Source organism: Silurus aristotelis, assembly GCF_946808225.1.
Source record: "Silurus aristotelis genome assembly, chromosome: 29".
NCBI classification, from domain to species: Eukaryota; Metazoa; Chordata; class Actinopteri; order Siluriformes; family Siluridae; genus Silurus; species Silurus aristotelis.
This window is the reverse complement of record NC_139602.1, coordinates 94595-104538: the sequence shown is the minus strand read 5'-3', so window position 1 is coordinate 104538 and position 9944 is coordinate 94595. Positions and strand designations below refer to the sequence as shown.

The 9944-nt window shown below is 39.3% G+C and overlaps 1 long non-coding RNA gene across 1 annotated transcript; it reads left to right on the top strand.

Moving 5' to 3' along the window:
* The first annotated feature begins 4789 nt into the window (after nt 1–4789).
* On the top strand, nt 4790–9708 carry LOC310722922. Its single transcript, XR_014532544.1, has 3 exons — nt 4790–7960; nt 8164–8227; nt 9246–9708. It is a non-coding gene; the product is annotated as an uncharacterized lncRNA (long non-coding RNA).
* Nucleotides 9709–9944: the final 236 nt, after the last annotated feature.

Sequence of the window (9944 nt, the reverse complement as noted above, 5' to 3'; positions counted from 1 at the left end):
GGGTAAAATGTGTGACGTGTCGTCAATGAAAAAAAAAAAACCTTTCTATATAAGTTGGCACACATTTATGTTAAAAAAGAACCCTGTAATATATTCTGTTAATTCCAATCTATTGAAATCATTCTGTGCAGTACACCTGGTTTTCTACTTTGTTTTTTGATAACAATCACCGAAATCTGGCTCAGAATGTTGAGTTGTTTTGCTTATCATGGGTAAAGTCTGGGTGAGATGCTGGAGTTGCTGCAGGCACTTCTGCATCACAGCTGTCATCATGTCAAAACAATGTTTTCTCTACAAGCATACTGGTCTTTCCAAAGCTCAGCTCTGCCTGGAGTCATAAAATGTAGTGAATTGAGATGTGTGTGTTGTCACACCTACACACATCAAATCTTTACGACTGCTAAAATATGTCACGGTGCTTATAGCGGCATTAAGTGCCCTCAGTGGGAGTTTAGTTCGTTTGAAAAATGTTGGAAGAAGGGCATCTGGAGTTCAGATCCCAAAATCTTAGGCTACTTACATTTCTTGGGAGGATCTTCCTGTAAAGGACAACAGCACCACCCACGTTGGTACAGCACAAACTACAGCTGGGGTACAGAACTACATCTAGATTTTCTGGAGTACCATTTAGGAGCCAGATATTTAGAGAATTTTTTTTTTTTTTTTTTTTTTTTTTACTGCATAGCAAAATACTCTGTAGTGCCATTCATTACAGTGTCTGTGATACAACCAGATCTCCTTGAACAAACAACCTTAACAGCTTGTGTGGATCAAAGGCAATGCTGACTCAGCATGATCACCAAGCAAACAAGCATGACCCTTTCTGACTTTCCCTCCTGGATACCAGAATATTTTAGGACTACCAAATAAAGGAGATTCATTCCCACATGCACCCTACAGCCAAAAGTGATTAAGATGCTAATGGCATTGTCATACGCTGCCAAAAATACCCCAGATGTTCACTCCAGGGCTTATTCTGTACTTGTGTAGGTTTGCTTTTACTAGTGATTCTGTGGATCGACTGTCAGATTCCACAGGTCATTTATGTGTACCTGAGATCTTCTATCCACAAGACGAGTATTTTTCATGCCCTCAGTGTGAGCTCTTGCACCCCACAGTAAATTATAGTACTTCATGAACGTGTGGTTTTTATGTGGATCGTCAATACTAAAGGCATCTTATCAAACGTCTTTACCTGTTGAATCTATAAATTATCTCAGGAAATAATCAAACAATCCAAATGTTAGTCCTCACAACACTCTAACGCGCAGGTCATTATACAGCTCTTAAATACCATCGTTATAAATCTCATAAAATCTGCTGGCTTTTCCAATGTCACGACTCAATAATGAGCAGGCAGGTGCTCTTCACACACTTTCTGTTCTACTCTAGGAAAAGATCGGGGTGATAGTTTTGTGTTTTTAATTTTAATCAGTCCATTCAGTGGCCAAAAATGACACTATGGCTAATGTTTATTTAATGTTATTTGAAAGATCTCATTAATGTAGCAATTAGATGACGTTGAGGACATTGAATTAATTCTAGTGATCAGACGTAGTGATGCTAAGCCAAAAGAACAGATTTCGGATTTGCACTGTACTCAAAGCTGCCACTTTGGGGTCTCTAAACCTCTAAACCCTGAGAACTACTGCCCTAGGCACTAAAACCTGAGTTGGGATTCTACCTTGAATTAGATTTTTTCCCCATGTGGATCCTCATGTTGCACTGTGAGAACCAGCCTCACCTCTTTCACAACAATGCTCTACCTTGCTGAAGAATTTTCACAAGATAAAGTGGGGATCATGCTTGTCAAATCCATTCCGATTTCTTCCACTTCAGTAAGATTTGGCTTTGTCTGGCCTCTGGAATGACAATCCAACCTTCCCAAAGCCTCGACAGTCGTCCCATGAGATCTCAACTGCTGCAGCATGAGCATCACGGCTTTGCTCCTCATAAAACTCCTGGCACAGAGAGCAGCTTTCAGCAGCTGTTGTTCAGAGCAGTTTCAAAAACAAAAAAGAAAAAGAATCTCGATTACCAAGCTGTAAATCTCATCAACCCGATTCAACCTCCAAGTGTAGATTTATGACGAGAGCTGAATGAACAGCTGAAGGTTTAAAAGCTGTTAACTGCAGATATGTCAATAACGACGTACAACTGAGCACCAACACACACTTCCGATCCAATGAGAACTATCCCAGAATCTCATGTTTAATCCCAAATCCACAGGAGTAATCGACCAGAGACACATGAAAACGTCAAGAGTTATTATTTTCCAGAGCTGGAGTCCCTGACAACATCCACACACTTGACATTCCAATCAAACACAGGAGTGTAATAGAACGAGCCTGGTGGTGATTTTCCACTGCTCTTCTTATCTGCTTTGTTATCAGCTTCATCATCTGTGATTAAGTCCAACAAAAACAATGACCAAAAAAATCAGGTCACTTTAGTTCGAAATCTATTGCAGTCATTTGTGTTTAACCAATTTACTTTTCCTGTTCAGTTCATTTCTCATCCTTGATGTAGCCATTAGACAGAAGAACAGTTCAGCAGTGAGTTTATCGCAGATCTTTTCCGTAAAACATCTCAGTGTGTGTGAGTAGTGTGCAGGAGAAACACGGCGTCACTGAGCACGAGCCTGTGTGAGAGTTTGACTTGCCTGGCGGGTGGTGTGTGTGTGTGTGTATGTGTGTGTGTGTGTGTGTGTGTGTGTGTGTGTGTGTGTGTGTGTGTGTGTGTGTGTGTGTGTGTGTTTGTGTGTGTGTGTGTGTGTGTGTGTGTGTGTGTGTGTGTGTGTGTGTGTGTTTGTGTGTGTGTGTGTGTGTGTGTGTGTGTAGAGGAGTGTGTGTTAATCACAACTAGTAAAGCACTTGGTGTCTTTCAGAAGAATGGTGTTTATGGTCCTGAATGAAGGTCTTGAGAAACTAAATGTGGTGTTTAAGTTCAGGATTGAGCCCTTTGACTTCAACATCTTTGTTTCCACTGATTCATAAATAAAAAGTTTTAAATTTTGGTCAGATAGGACATCTTTTTGGCGCCTGTCCTGAAAGACAGAGTGACCCCGGTGTCTCCAAGCGACCGGGGCAGGAAGCAGCTGAACCTGCTGGAGTCGTTCCCCCTGCGGCTTCATCTCGGCCTGCTGCTAAAAGCCCCGTAACTGCTGCTGCACCAGGACCCAGGCAGCGTGAACCCCAAGATCAGACTGTAGACCAGAGGTCCACTAACAACATATCCACCCCAGAGTGCAGAGCTGTCACCAGAAGACACCGGTCACTACACCAGTGCAAGGGGACGGGGGAGACATGGAGATGGAAGACGAGCTCTTGTTAAAAGTACAGAATAAAAGAAAGAAGCGAGGTAGGGGACAAGAGAAAAAGCAGGGAAAGAAATACATGAAGGTGAAGGAACCTGAATTAGACAGTGAAGACGCAATGTCAGATTCAGACCCAATCTTTAAAAGTATTGTATAGTGCTGAACATGACTTATGTCAAATAAAGGATTGTAAAAGAAAAAAAAAAGCCTCTCTCTCTCTTTCTCCATATCGTTCTCTCTCTCACTCTCTCTCTCCCTCTCTCGCTCTAAGTCTATCCAGACTGACAGAACACTCATCCACAAAATGCCCATATTTCATGCACAGTGAATTTGGGCCGTTCCTGTGTGAGAGTGAATGGAGCGTGGAGTGATTCTGGGTAATCAGGCGTGTCTCTGCTCTCTGACAGAACAAGGTGTCAACCATTTTAGAAGCATATTTAGGGACACGGCAACCTGAGACCTGCCAGCTCACACGGCTCTTTGTTAACCCCCTCTGGAGAGAACATCCAAAGAGGCCAACAGTTTCAACAATAAACCGTCCTTGTTTTACATGCTAACAGCGGGACTTGTTTATCAACTCTGTTTGTAAGCGGTGCACAAGAACAACTCGAAAAATACAGTTTGTTGTGAAAATTTGAGTTTCCAAAAACATTTACACACAACTTTATGAGAAGATAACTGAGTTTACTCACTACCTCATGACGGCAGATTTTATGAGATTTTTATAAGTAGCTTGGTAGCTACTGTCTTTGTAACATTCTCCTTTACTGCTGTTTCTATGGTAGAGATCTGTGGAAGTCCTTTAATTTCAGATATAAAGGTACGAGACTGTACTCCTCCTCATCACTGGGGAACCATCAGAGGTACTTCTTTTTTTAATAATTTTAGTGTTTTACATGACAAGGATATCAACGGTCCTTAATGTTAAATTGTGTACCTTAAAGTTTCCTTAGGCACAATTCAGCATGTGGTAGTTTTTGAGGGCACAACAAACAAACGTACAATACATTCAGCAACAAATAAATCTAACAAAAAGTCAAACTTTAGCTTCTAATTCATCAGCTCCTTGAATTATTCACCTCCACTTTCTGTTCCAATGCCTCCGAGATTCTACTGATAAATGCTCAGACGACTCACAGGTGTCCTCTGGGCCCAGCTTCGTTCCTGGACTGAGAAATCCAGGCTTCCTGTCCAGCACCTCGTGGGAAAACAACTTAATATGTTGAGCTTCTGCTTTTTCCCAACACTTTTATCATGCTCCTGTAGATCTTCACCACATATTATCTCCCAAACACAGGATGTGCATAACATTGACTGTGTGTGTGTGTGTGTGTGTGTGTGTGTTTGTGTGTGTGTTTGTGTGTGTGTGTGTGTGTGTGTGTGTGTGTGTGTTTATGTGTGTGTGTGTGTGTGTGTGTGTGTGTGTGTGTGTATGGTGGAGAAAATTCATGCCAAGGTAAAGGGACAAGCAAAGCAGCAGCTGGAGATGATTATTGAGCTGTCAAGCATAAAGAAAAGAGCAGCAGGGAGGGAAATGTGGGTGTACAGTCTCTGGACTTCTTTTCTTCTCTCTTTCGTCCATTTGTTTCTGGAATTCTGCCCCCTGATTTATGGAAGCATGACGTTTTACTTGGACGTGCCGGTCCTGAGAGCATTACTTCAGGATTCAAGATGTCTGAGGCAATAATTTTTCTCTCAGTTTTTCTGCATTTCTTCTTTTGATGTTTTTTTTTTCCAGAGATCCAGCAATCAGTATGGAATAGGAGTCAACTCATCACGTCAACTGGTTCAGAAATCTCCCAATAAATACGTAGTTCTGGTCATTCTGCTCATATGATCACCTTCTCCTATACGGGCCAAGAAACAGTCAGTAGTGATTCCTTATCAATATTTTATAAACTCGATTACTGCCTCTTACAGCGAGAATTAATTCTCTAATACATGTTTATTATAATGCTATGTAGTGTGTATTGAGTTGTAAATTATTTTAAAAGCTTCAAGCAGAAAAAAATGATCTCTCAAAAATACTCAGAACTTCTACACAGTACTTTTCAACCCTGAGTTGAGCAAAGTGACACCAAACCAACATGACTGCTCGCAGAATATACAAGTGTTTTCTATTCATCATTTAACATGCAGAGGTATTTACTCATTAATCTAGATCCTTGACTTTACAGTACATGATGCTGTGCAGCTTCATCATCTCACATTGTGGTTCAAAAGCACAGAGCATTGTTCACTTCCTGTTTCTGAGAGAACCTGAATGCAGCATCAACTCTGAAATAATCTTGTGTCTTTATTTTATTATCAAAAAATTATACAGATATAAAAGAATAATTGTTTTATTATGTTTATTGTTATGGCCCTTTTCATATTAAGAATGAATTTAGCAGTTTTTTCCCCATCTATCTATCTGTCTATCTGTCTGTCTGTCTGTCTGTCTGTCTGTCTGTCTGTCTGTCTGTCTGTCTGTCTGTCTGTCTCTCTCTCTGTCTGTCTGTCTGTCTGTCTCTCTGTCTGTCTGTCTGTCTGTCTGTCTGTCTGTCTGTCATCATCTTACATTCTTTATCATGTATCCTTTGATAATTTTGTAAATTCTTTTACTTTTTAAAATTTTATCATTAAAACATCATCATGATGAAGTGATTTCTAATGAACCATCTAATAACCTTGATGTTTTTACGGCACAAGGAAATTGTGCTCTGTATATTTATTTATTTATTTATTCATTGTGTTATTTATTTATTTCCCCTGTTTGCTTTATTAATATTTATGAGCAGGCCTGAGGAAAAGCATAAGCACAAGCAGAAAAGTTGGTGAAACTGCATGCTGTTTATGAGGCCAGTAATGTAATTAGACGTCCACAGGCAGTGAACCTCCTCCATCCTATTAGTGCAGCTGGTTCAGGCCTCGGAGTGTCTCCGTCTCAGAGGCCTGGGTCTGAGTGGACATCCGGCCTCGCTCCACTGACCCACGCTCATAACTAACAAAGCTGTTCTTCACACCTCTGTTCTACATAATGATCAAACGCAGAAGTCAAACACGTGAGAAAAGCTCAAACGTCTGGAGGCTTGAGAGCGAGAAATAAAGAGCGTGAGTGAGAAAGGCTCGGTGCATGGAAAGGTCAATAAGTTTCTTTTCAGACAACTTAAAGCGATGCTGAATCAACACGGACTTATGATTGGCACTTCACAAGATTTTACACGAGCTGACTTTCTCTTGTGCAAATCTTGCGTTATGCTGAGCGAACACACTCCTGAAATACACTGCTTTCCCCGCTCCGAGTTAATCCTGGCTCTGAGGCTGGGGACAGCTGCCGTCTTAAAGGGGCAGTCTGTCTTTTTCTTCCAGCCCTCTGCTGCCTGTCAGGAGAATTACAAGTGACCCACACAATAAGTTCTACATACACACCACAGGCTGTAGCTTCAGTGAGAACCGAAAACTAATCAACAAAATACTACCATTCTGAAACTGGAAAATCTGGTGTTAGTGATCAATTTTGGGCCGGAAAAAATATCAACATTTACCTCTTCCTTAATAAAAGTGCTCAGTGTTTGAGGTACAGGATTAAACACTTGGGTTGACGTGGTGTGATGGGAACTTGTGACCTTCCTGCTAATTATTTATTATTTCTATTATACTCTGATCGGTGTGAATCCTGGATTGTGATTGGCTGAAGGTTCAGGTGTGTGTTCAGATGCAGATCTACAGCTTAGTGTGAGGCGTTACACCACTAACACCCTGTAACACACCTGAGACCTGCATCGTCACATACCCACATGTCTGAAATGTAATATTTCTAATATGTTTATATGAGAATGATTTTCATTTAATAATAAAGTTTTATACTTACATACTTTAATATTGAACACTTTGGTATATCAAAAAGTCCAGCATTTGTGCTTCAAAAGTTTCATTGTGCATTTAAACAGTTTTTATTTAAAAATCCTCTCTGTTCATTGATATCAGTTCAGCTTATTGTCGTTGCTGTAAACTGTTCTGCTGCATCTGCATACTAATTACTCCATTTGTATTACCTGTCAAAGGCAATTTCCTCTTCCTGTAATCAAACTGTACTGGAATGAGACATTCTGCCCTGCTGTGTTTAATGATATTAATTCCCCCAGAAATCTCCTGACAGAAGTTCCTGTATCCTGCACCACCACCATCACCATCATCATCATCATCATTATCATCATCATATATATATATATATATATATATATATATATATATATATATATATATATATATAATAGTGTTAGAAGTTATTTACAAACTTCTGAAACCAACCTTCTGTGTTTCAACCAGAGATAGTAAAAGTCCACACATCCTTCACTCAGTAGAAGTGCAGATACTGATGTTGTAAAAGACTCTGGGTTAGCGTTAGGGTTAGAAGTTTGGGCTCCGACATGTTCTTCAGTAAAAAGTATTGATAATTACTACCTGTTTTAGTGTCACACTGGAACTGAACCTCATCATATTAATATATTACTATAAAACATCACTGACTCCTTCTGTCTCATCCACGTTTCCCCAGACTTCTTACTGCCTTCTGAGCTTCAGAAACTGTCTGTGGTGTGAGAGAGAAACAGGAAATGATGCACCAGTGGATGGAAAAAGCAGCACAATGACAAGAAACAGGTTTCTATTTTTTCACCAAACAGACTGAAAATGTAGGAAGTAGAAAGTACAGATATTTGTGTAAAAACTTGAATTAGTGAAAGTAAAAAGTAAAAAACAAAACAAAAGTAAAAGTAAAGAACTGATATCAGAAAATCCTATTTAAGTAGCGTAAGGAAGTATTTGTCTCCAGCTCTGGGTTTAACAGCACTTTGTTCCTCCAGGTCTCCTTCTGTTCAACACGACTGACGGTAAACATCATCAAGCTTCAGCTGTACATCAGTTCCAGTGGGTTTTCTCCTTTCACACTCATTTTCACTTTAAATCAAATTAACTCTCATTATGTGCTGCAGCAGGGATTCACAGTGAGGCTCTACAGGGGAGGAAGATGATCCCAGAACACAACAAGGAACATATTTTATTATTTTTTATATATATTTGTCCTTCAATCAGCAGTAAACTGAGTTCTTTGAGATGTGTTGTGAGGCAGGTAATAAAGAAAACAGCTGCTTGGAGAAATTTCTTGCATCTTGGAAATAAATCTCTTCTCCCCTGATTGCTCAGTTTGGTCGGGTGACCAGCTCTTGGAAGAGTCCTGGTTGAGAAACACTTTTTCCATTTGAGAATTACGGAGGTCAGTGTGCTCCTGGGAATCTTTAGTTCAGTGCAGCAGAAATGTTTTGTAGCCTCTGCAACATCACGTCTCTGAGCTCTGCAGGCAGTTCCTTCGACCTCATGGCTTGTTTTTTTATTTCATTTTCATACATTTAGTTTGAATTCTTTTAAACCTTTTTTTAATTAATATTATCTGCATTTCCATCTGCTATTCCTCGTTTTGCGTCTCAGTATCACGTGAGTGTAAACGTGTACTCCGCTATTTTTCATGATCTCTTTAATATCGATTAATCGATTGAAGGAAGACTCATGATTTCGTTTGTTACAGGATTACATCAAATTCAATCTTTTCTATAAACAAAATTAAATAATAAATAATTAATGTATTAATGTGTAAAATCTAAACAGAGTTAAATAAAGTTAAATAAAGTGAGTGAGATGATGAGATACCTGTAGCTCAGCGATCCCACAGTCTGTGTAGTGATTATTGTTACTCTGCGAGCGACTGAAGCTCAGTGTTTCATCACACGTTCGTTTGTAAAAATGGTGTTGATCCGTTTGGTTCATTTTCTGTCTAAAAAAGCTGAATATTTAGAATCACAGAACCAAATCAGGACACCGTGATCTTCCTCATCCTCTTCCTCATGCTGAGACTTTCATAAACTTGCCTGACATTTGTGTTCTGCTGCAGCAGAGGAACGACGAAGATGAAGAGACTCACTGACATTCAGGGTAATGAAAAGGCTGACAGACTCACGGCGTGACCTCGTCTCCATCCACACTCTGCTCCTGACTCTTCTACTATTCATCACCACCGAACTGATCCATACATAAACACACCTGACCGAGAGGGGGGGGGGGGGGGGAGAGAGAGAGAGAGAGAGAGAGAGAGAGAGAGAGAGAGAGAGAGAGAGAGAGAGAGAGAGAGAGAGAGAAAATCCCAGTTCTCTACACAGGAGAATCACATTCTCTTTTCAGAATCGCTGTAGCAGTGTGCAGTCTGTAACTCCTGGTTTGGTACATGGTACAGTGTCAGTGTTTATAAATAAAAAATAAATAGATTTTATTTCTATTTAATCTATTTAATTTTTTTTATGCTTTGGTAATGTTTTATTTCTAATTGTCAATAAAATTAATGCATGTTTGAATAATAATAATTATATATTTTCATTAAAATACATACAGTACATTTATTTATTTGTTTAAATCCTTATTGTCTATATACAAAATATAAAAATATATTAATAATTTGTTTAATAAAAACACGTATGTAATCACCTTTTTCCTGGTTATGAATCTGATTTATTAGATAAATAAACTTTTTAAAATGCTTTGTGTATTTTTTACTAAAATAGAATGAAATAAAATAGAACAAAAAAGAAAACTTTTA